Genomic DNA, 15,368 nt, shown 5'->3' with positions numbered 1-15,368 from the left:
CAGAGGTACCCGCAGGTCCCTGCCTCGGCCTTTGTCTGCTGGAAGTCTGAATGGAGGGCAAGTCTCCTTTCCTCCCTGGTGGGTGGGGGCATCCGTGAGGGTGGTGAGGAGACAGGGCAAAGGGTGGACACTCTCAAGGGGTTAACGGCCTAGCAAATGGCTTCCCGCACACACCGAGCCCAGCTTGCTCAGGCCCAAAGTGCGCAAACACGCTGCAAGCTGTGATTGTTAAAGCGGTCCCGGTCCGTCGGGGCTGCCTTCTTCATTGCTGTAGGAGCTGCCCCAAGACTACAGAAATGCTCGGCGCACTCACCCCACTGCTCTGCAGTAATTACCCATTGATCATCTTCAGGCTTTAACCCTAATCTCCTTAAGCCTCAACAAATAGCCCCTAATTCACAATCATCTGAAATGCTATTGATTTGTTAAAAATTTAACTTGCAGTAAGTTTCCACCACCACTGCCACCCAGAGAGAAGGGGGATGATTTCAGTACTCCTCCCCAGAGCCATTAAAACAACCCACCCCCCAAAAAAAACCCTATCTCCCAGACACAAAACAGGCACATTTCATTATTGATTATAGCTCAATGACCTTTTACAGTCTTCACAGCTCCAAGAACAAAGCCAAGTCCCCAGTGCATGTTCATTTTGCAATTCGTTATTAATTTGAAGCCATCACATGTTAGCAAGTACAGAGCTTTCCCTTTGGTGTGTTGGGCCTGCTGGTGCCCCCGACCCTGTACGTGGTAGGAGGTGGGCTCCCCTCTGCCGGTGGGTCTCTCCCGCCCTGGCTGTCCCAGGTCAGGCGGCCAAGTACTTGCTGCCCATGTTAACCGACTGGAAGTCACAGTGACTTCCACTCATCCTGTTCCATCGGGGTCTGCACACAGGAAGGCCTTCTGTGAGATACACACACACACACACACACACACACACACACAGCAGTAGAGTGAGCGTGAGCACAAAAGGGCTCTCTGCCCTTTGTATACCATCTTTAGAAGAGACAAATTAGCAAGACAATGTTTTTACCGTCAACTGCATGTGTAGTTTAAGGGCTAACTTCATCCACAAGTCAAGTCTCCCTCATCGTAATCACATTCCCAAAGGATGGGGGTGTTGGAAAACCTGGAGAGGCGGGCCGGGGTGCAGCTTTGGAGTTCGGCCTGGACACAGCTCTCTTTGGCCGCTTGGGCCAGTCTCTTAACCCTGTCTACAATGCGGTTTCCTCGTTTACGAAGAGGGAGAATCCTGACAACCCTGCATAGATCACACACGCGCCACACATATACACAAACAGTGCGTGGAAAATGGTGAAATCTGAAAAAGAGCTGTAGCTTGAACCAACGTTAATATCTTGCTTCTGATCATCTAAGTCACATAAGATGTCACCACTGCAGGAAACTGGGAAAGGATGCACGGGACCCCTTTACTATGTTAGTAATTTCCTCTTAATACATCGTTATTTCAAAATTAAAATGTTGGGGTTTAAGGACATAAAAACAGCACTGATTGCACACGTTTTTGGAGGGAATTTGGGAGCTAAGTCAATGTCAAGTGCTTAGCGCCAAGCCTGGCATCAACGTGTGCTTAATAAATGGGATTTATTTTTGATCTATTGCTCTATTTGTTCAAACCACCGGCAGCTCGTTTTCTCATTAGGAGTGTCCAGAGAATGGTGTTTGTGGAAAGGGTGTCTGTCGAGGTTGGCAAAAGCGTAACTTTTCTTTTGTGATGGTTCATTTATTCTCAAGGTTAATTGTTGCTAATTGCACTATTAGATTGCCAACAGGAGTGTCAACACCAGCTCAATTAGACGTGCTGATGGCTGATTGGCTCTGGCAAGGTGGGTTGGAAGCTGGTCCTTCCAGCAGTTTGGGGTCCACAAAACAAGACGACTGAAGTCTAAATGAGGGAGAAAGGGTGTGGGCTGCTGGTCAGCGTTGTGCTCAAAGTCTTCATGTTTTCCCTCAGACCCCTGAGGAATTCGAATCTCCTCTGTGCCTTTGCAAAGCAACATCCGTCTTGAACATAAACGAGGTTGTTTCATTTCTGTGCTTGGGCATCAGACATCTACCTTTCGGAGACCTACAGCTCTGCTCTTGAATTCTGTGATTGCATGATAAGCACCCATTCCTTTTTCAAGACCTTTGGTAGACAGTCATTCATGCTTACAAGATGTCCCAGGCAAAGCTAAACACAGACCCGTGCTCCAATCACACCATGGCTGTGTGACCTGGTGAAGGTTCCTTAACCTCTCTGAGCCTCAGCTTTCTTTTCCACAGATGACTAAAACACTTCAGTGTTAACATAAAGGAAAGCTGGGTGTGGGGGGGTCTATGAGAACTCTCTATCCTATTTTTGCAACTCTTTTGTGAATATGAAATAAGCTATAAATAAGACGTTAATAAAAATAACCCAAATACGTGCTTCCTCGGCTTCCTGAGGACTGGAGCTGACAAACGTGCAGTCCCTGGCACAGACTAGGTGTTCACCAGCTTGGACGTGGCGGAGGGACACCACCCGACCATCGCCCCAGCCTGCAGCCTGTGCCCCAGATTAGGAAAACACATTGAAGCAACGCTGAAAGGGCGCTGGGAATGGAAGGAGGTTACCGGGTATGAAAGAGTACCCTTGACACGACGGGGAGGGGAGTGTTTCTTCCCTTGGAATAACCATCACAACCTTAAACACAAGTTTTGCCCGCTGGCTGCCTGCTGCATCCCTCTCTCGCCAAGGGCTGGAGCCACCACAGAGCGAGACAAGGTGGGTTTGGCACGAGACCCATCCTAAATCCAGCGAGAACAAAGAAGGCTCGGCGTCCTCCCCTGCGGCTGATCCCGCTAATGCTCCCTGGCAAGCTCAACGCTTTGTGTCGTTCTGGGAAGGTGAAAAATACCGTGCATCCATTTTAGCTATTGAAGCAGGAGGAGGCCCTGAGCGTATTTACAGGGGGAGTTGGCAAGAGAAAGGCAATTCAATTAAACAAAGGCAGAACACAGAGGAAGTGAGGAAGAAGGGTCGATGGCTGAAACGCTTCATCCAAATACAATTCTGTTCCCCACCTGGAGGCTGCAGAAAAGCTGTGTCCAGCAAGAGATTTACAGCCCTAAGCGTTGCCTCCACTGGGTAATAAACTGTGCTCTCTAATCAATATCGGCACTGGGCTGTCTGTCTGCAGCATGGATGCCCATTTAGCAAAGTCACCAAGTAATGGAAAACGCAATTGAGTTGCATAATGAGTCTGGGTAATTGCATGGACTGGGCAGAATTGTCCCGCTAAGTATATTCAGTCCAGCATATTAATTAAAAACTTGACACTTCAAGCGCCACCCAAAATGCCCCATTAATTATTCTGTGAATTCTAAGGTCAGATGTAGTGGATGAGTTACAAGACGATAACAAAATTGCTCAGCTCTGGGGCCATCACAAGAGCGTGTGTTGCACTGAGGCCTGGACTCACCTGTAGCTTCCGTGGGCGTTGAACAGGAGGCCCTCTGGTCACTGGTGCCCTGCTGGTGCGAGATCCAGGAAGAAGGACCGAGGCTGTCCCAGGTGCTGACACCAGCAGCCCCGCTAGTGACTGAGCTCCTGCGTCTCCGCTTCTGTCTTGAAGATCTGCAGGCACAGACAGGTAAAGGGATTTGCCCACAGTCAGAAGTCAGCAGATGAGGATTCAAACCCAGGCTGCGAAGCATCAGAGCCACAGCAAGGTGATTTCATGCAAGGAGAAACAAATGTTGTGCTTAAGGTAAAAAGCAGCAGTGGCATCTCTTCTGTAATGTAACCAGCTGTGTGACTTTGGGCAGGTTGCTTCACCTCTCTGTGCCCATTTGCTTGTCTGTAATAAACAGATCACCTCATCTCTGCTACTTCAAAAGAGAGGATGGTCAGCAGAACTGTCCTTTCTTCCTCATTCTGAGAGTTCTGACCTGCTCAAAATGCCCATACTTCGTCCCCAGCACCCCTCAACAACTCCAAGGGCAATGCCACCCCAGACCTCACTGCCAGGCCCTCTAGAGTCCAACAAACTCACATCCCATGACCACAGCTTGTTCCCTAGACCTATGTGCACTTGGGCATGCTGGTGGCTGGAAGGTGAGTTCATGAGGCCTCAGATCCGTCCCTGAAGTCAGTACTGTCATTCACCCATCCCACAGATGAGGACACAGAGGCCTGGGAAAAGTCAGCAAGGACAGAAGCTGGGTTCACAGCCTCCCAGGCCAGCTCCAGAGGCCTCGATCTTCACCAGTTCTGTTCTGTGCCTCTGAGTCTGAGAAGATGGGACGGGAAGAACACAAGAAGCTTCGAGAAAAAACAATTGAAACTGCACCAGGAGTCAAGGATCCGCTGCCTGCTCAGACGTGCAGCAACCTGACAACATCCATCACAATTAAAAGCACCTGCACCCTTTGACGTCACAAGGCCCTTCCAGGAATGTACCCTCCCAGCGCACTAGTGCGCACGTCTAAGATACAAGGCTCTGCTGTAACAGAACTGGTTACGGCCGCCCACACCCCAGCCTCGAGCGAGGAGGCTCCAACTCCACAGGAGGTGGGCAGGGGCTGAGCTGTGCCCTCCACTCGATGGAAATATTTCCTGGACAAAAACAGAACTGTGCCAGGGACCAAGACAGACAGACCTCCTCCACCCCGTGGAAGCTAACGTGGGGAGAGGTCCCGTGGATCTACCAGGGAAAACACTGTCTTATCTTTCAACTAGAGCAGGATCCAGTGCAAACCGGCACACACGGGAGGATCCGCTGTAGTTGCTGGAACGTAAGACCAACGTACCATATGTGTATACGTGGGAAAGTTCTGGAAAGTGCAATGTGGGGGTGAAGGAGGTAGGAGGCTTTTTCTTCCTATTGTCATATCCTTCAGTCATGATTCATTTGGTTACGCACTATCATGAGCATATATTATTTTATGCTTAAAAACAAAGTGTTTGAATTTCAAAACTTCCATGTCCAGCTCTGAAGTCAGTGGATCAGAGGGAGTTCCTGGCTCACTCCTGGAACAGACCCACTCCCCGACCTCCCTGGGCTCTGTGGGAACCACACCAGCACCAAGTTCAGAAGCTGACAGATGCCAGTCAGTGACCCCCAAGTCCGTGCTCTGAACCTGGCTGGCACTCAAGCTTAGGACAGCATAACTATTTAACTGATGGCTGCTGTCTTCATTGAAATGATGCTTACCATGTTAGAAATGAATGCCCATTGACACTGACTCTGTCACTGTGACAAAGTGCACCTGTGTTTATCCTTCTGCTGCCAAGGCTGAGAGTTCAATATTTTGTCCATTTATTTGTAACGCTTTTTTAAAGGCAGGATTTAGGTGAGGGAATGAAGAGGCCATCACTTTCCCAGGACATAGCCTTTCTGCCTCTGCCCTCTCCTGGGATCCTGCTGGAAGCCTGGTAGAGCCATGCCCCCATAGGCCTTGCCACTCAGAGGCCATGCTCTCCCAAAGCCCTGGCTTTCTAACAGCCAGGGGACACTCCTGCTTGTGCCCGGACATGTACAGCTCTAGTAGGAATGTCCCTCTGAACTTAGCAAATGCCCAAAACTTGCCACAGCTTCCAGGCTGCCTACTGCACCCCTCACTCAGCCTTCTTGGGCCGCCAGGTGCCCATTTAATGCCATGCTTTGTCCCCTCAACAAAGGTGCTCTGGTTGAACCAGTTAATTCTGTCTCCAGGAGGCTCTGTCATGGCTTTGTCTTCTACAAACTCATGCCCTGTAGGGAAGGAGAGAGTGACTCTGACATAGCCCATTCATTCATCAACTCTAACAATTTCCTGCTGAGTGTCAGGTACTGGACTGGATTTCCTAGTGGGGAACCTGGTGATGAACGCATCAGATGGGGCCGGGCACAGTGGATCACACTTGTAATCACAGCACTTTGGGAGGCTGAAGCAGGAGGATCACTTGAGTCCATAAGTTCGGGACCAGCCTAGCTAACATGGTGAAACTCCATCTCTACTAAAAATAATTAGCTGGGTGTGGTGGTGCATGCTTGTAATCCCAGCTACTCAGGAGGCTGAGGCAGGAGAATCGTGTCAACACGGGAGGCAGAGGTTGCAGTGAGCCGAGATTGAGATTGTGCCACTGCACTCCAGCCTGGGTGACAGTGTGAGACTCTGTCTCAAAAAAACAAAAAACAAACAAATAAAAACACTTCAGATGGAGCCCTCCCCACAGGGCTCAGCTCAGTGATGGTGTTGGAACAGTGGGAAGCAGGAGGGTTTCCCCAGTGCAACCAGAGCTTCAGGTGGACACCCCTGCCCTGCTTCCCGGCCCACCTCCACTGTGGTGCTAGAAGCAAAATGGTGCCCAGCACAATAGGCAGACAGCGGGCCAGAGGGAAGGGAGGGCCGCCAAGGAGCTGCAGGCACTGAGCAGCTTCCCAGGGCTGCAGCCCGGCTCCGGGGCTGCACTCACACCCATGCAGCTGCTGTTTCCTGTCTCGTATCCACACTGCCAGGGCTTAGGGGCACTCCCTTGGGGAAGTGCTCCCTGACTCCAGTCCCCCAGGCCTGGACCTTGTTTGCCCTTAACCTCTCGGGCCTCCACTTCCTTCTGTGAATGACCGGATGAAAACAGCTGCCATTTTGAATGTCTCCTTGTGCCTGGCTGTCTGCTAAGCCATCTCTGCACCTTGTCCCTGTGGGTCAGTCACCCCAGCAGCCTGTGTGGCCGGCTACACCTTTGCCCCCACAGCACAATGGGGAAACAACGTCCTGCCTGATCCCTCCACCAGGATGGGATGAGGACTGGCTGAGATGCTGTGGGGGAAAGCCTGGGCTTGCCCTGGAAAGGCCCAGTGACACTGCCTTCCTTCCCTCCGCTGGATCCGCTGGAGGGGACATGCCCGCCCCGTCTGGTTAGTGTGAAATACACCACCGACGACCTGACCCCACAGCTCCCACCGCATCTAGGATGTGGCCTTGGAGGAGTGCCGAGAGGGCTCCCCTCTAGAATTCCAGCACTGTGCCATATGTAACCCCCAGATGGAGGTCCCCTGGATTTTCACAGAGCAGCTCCAAGCCCACCCCCAGGACACCATGTGGCAGCCGCAGGGGCCACCTCCACCCTCTGGAGGAAACTCCCTGGTATTTCATGGCCTTTTGGTTCCTTGCAGTGTGAGCCCTGGTTCCTGTGAGCAGAAGGAAACAGGGAGACAGAGAGACAGGAGAGGGGAGAGAGGGGAAGAGGGAGAGAGGCAGGTGGGAGAGAGGGAGGTGGGGGAGAGGGAGGTGGGGGAGAGGGAGGTGGGGGAGAGGGAGGTGGGGGAGAGGGAGGTGGGGGAGAGGCAGGTGGGGGAGAGGCAGGTGGGGGAGAGGGGAGGGAAAGAGGAGAGGAGGGCAGAGAGGAGGGGGAGGGAGGGGAGGCAAGGGGAGAAAAGAAGGTAGGGTGGAGAGGAGGGAGGGAGAGAGGAGGGAGGAAAAGAGAAGGGGAGGGGGACGGGGACGGGGAGGGGGACGGGGAGGGGGACGGGGACGGGGAGAGGGTTGCATTCATCACAAAGACAACGGTAAGCAGAGAAGAGGAAGCCAGGCCCAGCTTGAACTCCCGCCTTCCGCAGTAGCTGAGTGTGGCGGGGGAGACAGGCAGGGGTCGTTGGAAAAGCCGAGCAGTATGCCCTCTTGCTTTCCTGGATCCCAGCAGCTCCTTGGCAAATGTTCCTGCGGTTCTTGAAGCCATCCCCAAGGCCCAGTGATAACGCCGGTGACAAGGAGGGTCCCTTGAGACCGCCCCTGCCCCGACTCCTGTGCACCACCAGTGACGCTACTTCTAAGCGAATTAGAACTGGCACCGTCCCTGTGGCTCCTGTCCTGCCTAAGGCACGGTGATGGTTCCACGGAGTGCTCACCTCAGCCCCACGGGAGAGGCTGCGTGGTCGCGTGCATTTTTGAGATGAGCAAGCTGAGGCTCGGTGAGTTCGGTGGCTGCTGCCCAAGGTTGCAGAGTGAGGAGAGGCAGGGCCAGCGTCGTGGCAGCGTGGGAGCCCATGCCTTAACGCCCCCGAGCCGCGCTCACCATCTCATTGACCGTATTCCCTCGGCCCTCGGTGGTGCCAGGCCTGAGAGTGCTGGCGTCTGTGCTCTCCGCGCGGTGACTGTCCACTGGGAGGAGCCGCAGCAGCCCCAGGATGGATGGATGGATGTGCGGGGAAAGGCAGCAGGTGGGGCCCATCTTCTGAGAAGGGGCCTCTAGAGCAGCTGCACCTGAAGCAGGAACCCGCCGGCTCCTGAGGCCCAGGCCTCGTGCAAAGGAGTTACAGGAGCCAAAACCCAGGCTGTTCGGATCGGGCTTAGCTTTACCAGGTGATCCAATCAATGCCTTGGTATAATTATGCTTAATTGAGGAGGAAATGGGCTTTTATCGCAAAAGGCAAAGATCTGATTTTGCTTTTTAATTTAAAAAGTTTTCTTCATCTAAAAGAGCAAAACAAAATCCTACAGGGGGCTATTTAGACTAAGGCAGGAGGTGGTGAGCTAGAGTGGAGGGTGTGCTCTCCAGGCACAGAGAAGAGCAGGCCGGGCCTTACCCGCTGGGTGCACACACGCAGGCCTGCCCCATGCCGGCCCTGGGCACACAGGGCAAACGAGGCACCATGGTACCGCAGAAAATGCCCAGCATCGAGGCCACGCTGTTCCAAAGTGGGCATGATTCAGGCCTGGCCTGCCCTAGGCCTGAATCCTGTGACCCGAATCCTGTGACCTGGGAAGGTCCCTGAGACCTGCTGTCCTCATCCCTCAAGTAGGGCGGCCGCAAGGATTCCACGAGGCACTGTGGGCCCAGAGGAAGAGTGGAGGGAGCCGCATGAGGGAGGGGAGCCGTCTCCTCTCCAGGCTTCCCTCCCTTCTGGCCCCACCTGCCTCCCCAGGCCTCACATGTCACTGACAGTAAGAAGAAGACACACACACACCAGGGACGTGCACTGGGTTAGATTCAGTGATGAGAAAATTGCTGCCACCTTGATCAATAAATGAGGCCATGGCTGCCAGGTACAGAGCCTGGGCAACGCAGAGCAGGAGAAAAGGGCCCGTTCCCCGGGCTCTTGAGCTCCTCACAGCCAGGGAGCATCTCGGGCCACATCTCAGAGGGGAAGAACTAAGCAGGCTCCTGCCTCTCCCCGTCTGCCAGCTGGATGGCACCATGGGGCTCCCCCAGGACTGTGCTGAGGTCCAAGCCAGCCCCAAAGCACAGGAGACATCCTTATGGCGGGGGCCACCTGTCCACATGGCTCACCAAAGAGGTGCCCATTGCCCCAGTGTTAAGACCAGTCTGTTATAGCTCCTACAAGCATCTGACCTCTCTCAGCCAGCCTGTCATGGTCCCTGAGTGAGGAATGAATGGCCTTCCGTATTCCCCATCTTTTTCCCATCTCTGCCAAATTGCCCCCAGGACGCCCCACTTTAGTTCTGTAAATGCCCACAGCTAGGTGGGGAGAGTGGCAAGCACGCAGAAACATGCCCCCTGAAGGCGCCAGCCAGTCCCCAGCACCAGGCTATTGTTGTCAGGTGAAGACACAGGACCAGACTACCCAGTTCCTTGGGAAAGTCAGGAATCCTGGGTTTTACGTAAAAACTGTGAAATGCACATGGCCAATTCAGTACAGGTTTGTTTTTCTGGAAGGGAAGAAGTTTCGGCAAGTGGCTTCCACCCGGACTCCTGTAACACACCTGCCTGGAGCTGTGGGGATGCAGAGGGGCCCAGTGAGCTGCCGGAAATGGGAGAAGCAAAAATATTTGGTAAACCAACTTGAATGACTAAAGAAATAACCTGTCACGCTGTCAGGGGAGGCAAGCCACCAAGGGGAGCAGAGGAGGGTATGTCACGGTTTGGGCTGGAGACCCTGAAAGTCTGTGAACCATCACTGGAAAGAAATAGAGCTGTCCAGGGGTACAGGGTGAACTGTGCTCTGGGACAGGGTAAGAGGGAAAACTTCCACCAAGCAAGATGCTATCAGTTCCACCATCTCCTGGGAACTAATTACTAATTACTCAGGTTAATTCCAGGGATATCAGCCCCAGAGTCCTCTGAGATCCACACCGATGTCAAGACTCAGGTGGATAAATAGCTCTGCCTCGAGAGGAAGGAGTCAGTGTCCGTTTCACTTTGGATGAAAGTTTTCCAGAGTAGCGCCCACGGTGTTATATCCATGCTCTGTTAGATAAAGCAAATTTAAACTCTCCCAAGCCCTCAGGATCATGAAGAGCTGCTGCAGTTTCAGAGGAAGATAAAGTCACCTTTTATCTTTTAGTTTTTGGGGGATAGGCTCTTGTTGTGTCTCGCAGGCTGGAGTGCAGTGGTATGATCAGAGTTCACTGCAGCCTCAAAATCCTGAACTTGAATAATCCTCCCACCTTAGCCTCTGAAGTAGCTAGGACTACAGGCATGTACCACCTTTGCTTGGCTGACCTTTTTTTTTTTTTTTTTTTTTTGAGACCAGATCTTGTTATGATGCCCAGGCTGGTCTTGAACTCCTGGGCTCAAGCAATTCTTTTACCTTGGCCTCCCAAAGTGCTGGAATTACAGGCATGAGCCACCACACCCAGCTCATTTTTCTTTTCTTTGTTTCTTTTTTACTCTTAAAGCTTCATTTTGCTTTCTATAGCCTTTTCTTGAGCTAACAAGTTGGGTCCAAGCTCAACGATCTGGCACATGAGACTCATCCAATATGCTTCTCCTGCCTGCTTCCCTCTAGCCAGCTACCGCCTCCCCTCAGGACAACAGACCCCTCCCTCTCCTGGACTCCAAGATCTCTGTTAGCACCCTTAATCCGACGGGGTTGAAATACAGGTATTTATTTGATTATCTTTTCCCACTATGATTAGCTAAGGATCTCCTGAAGGGGGTCACTGTTGTGTTCCCAAGAGCCTCATACGCAGCCTTCCATCATAAAATGCTTAGTGATTGTTGGGTGGATGGATGGTTTGATGGCTGGATGGAAGGAAGGGAGGGAGGAAGAAAAGATAAATTAATGGATAGACGAATGATTTAGGGGTAACTTGATGACTTGGCAATAATTCAGTTGGGTGGTTATCACATTTAGAGTGCAAATTCCTCATCTCTAAAAGAAAAATAGTAAGAACACCTCTGAGTTGGGGACTAATTAGCCCCACTTTGCAGATGAGAAGATGTGAAGTAACACTATCTAAGGTCCCACAGGGACTGTCTCCTGGAAACCTTCCCAGAGCCCTCATCTCTCTATGTACTGAATGAATCCGTGTCCCAAGAAGTTCAAGTCTCATAGGGAAGGAGATGGGCGGTAAAGATGGGCAGTAAGGCACATGAGTCATTTGTTTACGATCTGCCGCTGGGGTAAGGTTACGAAGGAGCAGTGCAAGATGCAACGATGGGTTTAAGGTGAGAATCACTCTAATGACTGTTTCTTTTGCTTTGCAGAAGCTGTCGAGTTTGATTAGGTCCCATTTGTTTATGTTGGCTTTTGTTGCCAATGCTTTTGGTGTTTTGGTCATGAAGTCCTTGCCTACGCCTATGTCCTGAATGATTTGGCCTAGATTCTCTTCTAGGGTTTTTATGGTGTTAGGTTTTATGTTTAAGTCTTTAATCCAAAAAATCTGGAGACAACAGATGCTGGAGAGGATGTGGAGAAATAGGAACACTTTTACACTGTTGGTGGGAATGTAAATTATTTCAACCATTGTGGAAGACAGTGTGGCGATTCCTCAAGGACCTAGAAATAGAAATTCCATTTGACCCAGCAATCCCGTTACTGGGTATATATCCAAAGGGTTATAAATCATTCTACTATAAGGACACATGCACACGAATGTTCATTGCAGCACAGTTTACAATAGCAAAGACCTGAAACCAACCCAAATGCCCATTGATGATAGACTGGACAGGGAACATATGGCACATATACACCATGAAATATCATGTAGCCATGAAAAACGATGAGTTCATGTCCTTTGTAGGGACATGGATGAACCTGGAAACCATCATCCTCAGCAAACTGACACAAGAGCAGAGAATCAAACACTGCATGGTCTCACTCATAGGCGGGTGTCAAACAATGAGAACACATGGACACAGGGAAGGGAGCATCACACATTGGGGTCTGTTGGGGGGAAACAGAGGAGGGACAGCAGGGGATGGGAAGTTGGGGAGAGACAGCATGGGGAGAAATACCAGATATAGGTGAAAGGGAGGAAGGCAGCAAATCACACTGCCATGTGTGTACCTATGTAACGATCTTGCATGTTCTTCGCATGTACCCCAAAGCCTAAAATGCAGTAAAACAACAACACCAACACACACACACACACACACACACGATGAGAACATGGTGGGGCAGGGACGGGGTGGGTGTGGGGATGACCCAGATGGTTCTTGGACTCCACTGCCAAGGTGTTCATGTACTTTGCTTTGATTGGCTCAGAGTCACCCTGATAACTGTAAAACAGTGACCTGGTCCAGTGAATTTTGTCCACAGGATCATGCCCTGAAAGGAAAGGGTACAGGGAGGAATTTCTATAAAAGAGCCAGAGGCCAACTCTGAAATTGCCCTTTTTTGAGTCTCTGTGTCTTCACTAACATCTCCAAGGGCTGTGTTGCCTCCTGGGTGGCCCACAGACCCGTATCTTTTCTGGAATGTTGAATGGTTTCCCTGTTAAAGGGGCCTGCTTGGCCAAAGATCCTTGGGGGAGGAGAGGAGAGAGACATTCATGAACCCATTGTGAAGCTGTGCTTCTTCAAGGACAGTGATAAATCATCCAGGGCCTCGAGCATGCTACATTAAGCTCTCATCTCACCATTTCTGTCTCTTGCTTCTTACATATTTGTTTAGATTACAACATAATCCCTGGAAAAGGTAAAAGGCCCTTCCGGAGTTTGTTTTTAAGATCCACAAGGAAAAACCTTCAGCATTCAAATGGAAAAATAGAACCTGGGGTTAATCAACTGCTTGACTCATGTTTGTTTTAACTCAGTGTCCTAGAAAGTCAGTGCTAGAAGCAGCTTTGTCGATCTGTCAATCCAAGCCCTGAGCTTTACAGACAGGGGAGCCGAGGCTCCTGGACCACGGAGTCCTATGGTAAACTTGGTGTAACCATGTTCTGGCAAGGTGCAAGAAGATGTTACTCAAGAAATGGCAACGTGTGTGAAGATTCACTTTTTCAAATGAATTAGAATAGGCTCAGGACTACCTGTCTAAGCAAAATCATTTCCTGGAATTCCAATAGGTTCCCTTGTGAAGGAGAGGACCCGGGGCTCCAGGCGGTTCTCCAGTGTCACACACCTGACAGCTGTCAGTCAGCTGCACATGCTGGACGTCCAGCTTCCAAGGAGTCCCATCCACTATGCTTGGCATGGAGTCAGTGTCTGAAAACATGAAGTGTCTTGCTCGAGATCACACGCCAGTCACTGGAAGAGTGGATATGAACTCCGTGACGCACAGACACATTAGTGCTCCACCCACATGCCTCCCATCCCCCTGCTGTGTGTCCCCCTGCCCCCCCACCCCTGGCTTCTGTGTGTTTACTCCTAACAGCTCACAGTGTCAGTCTCCTCTAGAGGATGATGCCTGAGCTACTGGAATGGCTCACTTGGACTGAGAGCCAAAGTGCTGGAATTATAGGCATGCATCATCTTTGCTTGGTACACACCCTCATCCCCTCATCCCCCAGGAAAGGTCAGAGCCAAGGATAGATTGATGCAGGAATGCAGAAGCCCAGCTCCTTTGTCTTGAGCCAGACGAACCTCAAGAAAAAATCTGTAAGCCAGAGTTCCCCATAGGCTCAGGCAGAGGCTGGGACTCAGGTGAAGCCTCACTCTTCCTTGGTCTCTTCCCCTTCCCACTCCAGTTTCTGTCTCTATCTTCTATCTCTACTTGACCAGTGTTTTGGGGGAGTGCCCCTTTAATGAATCACTTATACGCAAATCCTCATCTCAAGGGTTGCTTCTCGGACCTAAAACGAGCTTCAAGTTCTCAATTTCTAGTTCTATACATGCTTCCTGGCCCACTCAGCAATAGCATGTGAGCCGAATAAATACTCCCAAGGTGAAAATTATGAATTTCTTCCGAATGTAACTCTAATACCGTAGGCCTCAGTAGACTGAGATGATGATTGTAATCATCACTGTCATCATCATCTTCATCATCATCATCAATCATCACCATAATCATCTTCCATCATGTCCTCATTATCATCCTCACCATCATCCTCACCATCATCATCATCTTCATTATCAACATCAATCATCACCATTATCATTGTCATAGTCATCACCAATCATCACTATAATCATCACCCTTCATTATCATCATCAATATCTTCATCCTCCTCCTCATCACCAATCATCACCATAATCATAATCCATCGCTGTCATCATCATCATTATCAATATCATCATTGTTGACATTCCACAGGGCTCTTACTATGTGCCAATCATGGTTATAATGAAATGAATTAATTTATTGATCCTCAACAAAACCCTTTAAGGCAGGTACTATGATTATTATTTCTCCAGACTTCAAAGATGAGCAAATTAATGCTTGAAGGAGTTACATGCTTGGCCCAAGGCCACAGGGCTAGCAGGCAGCAGAGCAGAAATAAGAACAGCTCTAATCTAGACCCTCTCCACTTTCCTGTGCCTCGTCAACCTGTAGTAGGCACCCATGGGGACACATGAACATTTATGCTGAGATGTGATGCTGGTTACGAATATCAATATGTACCCAGGACCCAGTCTAGTCCCTTACAAAGTCCCCAAGTATTTCTGGATGATCCTGGAGCCTGTCAGCTTCAGTTCTCTCAAAGGACCCTCCCTGCTCTGCCCTTCTGTCTCTGCCTTCTCATGTGCATGCCAATGTCTTCCCTCTCCAGGAGGTGCCCAAGGGACTCTCAATGCTGGCTGTGGTGATAGATACATTTGCCAAAGGAACTGCCTTCCAGGAACCCCAGCTCCACAAAGCCCGGAAAAGCAAGAGTTAGGATGGTTTCCTCTCCCCAACTTGGGATCATAATTTGTCAGCTGGGCAGAAAAATGGGGCTGCTTGAGCCCAGAGTCTTGCAAAAATCAATGTCTTTTGTCCTTGGCATTAAAACGTCTCACCATCCGGACTTTAAATCCAGGCCAGAGGGCTAGTGAGGCACCATCAAGGGTGATGTCATCCTCCTTCTCTCCTCTGCTAAGTGCTCCACACAGTTTCCATGTCCCTTCTACAGAAAGCCAGAGCCCCAATGCTTTACTCATAAAAAGAATCCCCCATCCCAGGAGGAAGTGCAGAATGTGATCAAACAATCTAAAAACATTGCAAATGTTTCAGATAACCACACAGAAAGGGAAAGGTACTGACCTTAGTAACTTTGAAAATGAGAGAAGTCAGTAAGAC

Source organism: Saimiri boliviensis, chromosome 9, assembly GCF_048565385.1.
Source record: "Saimiri boliviensis isolate mSaiBol1 chromosome 9, mSaiBol1.pri, whole genome shotgun sequence".
Classification (NCBI taxonomy): Eukaryota; Metazoa; Chordata; class Mammalia; order Primates; family Cebidae; genus Saimiri; species Saimiri boliviensis.
Note: the sequence above shows the minus strand (reverse complement) of the source record.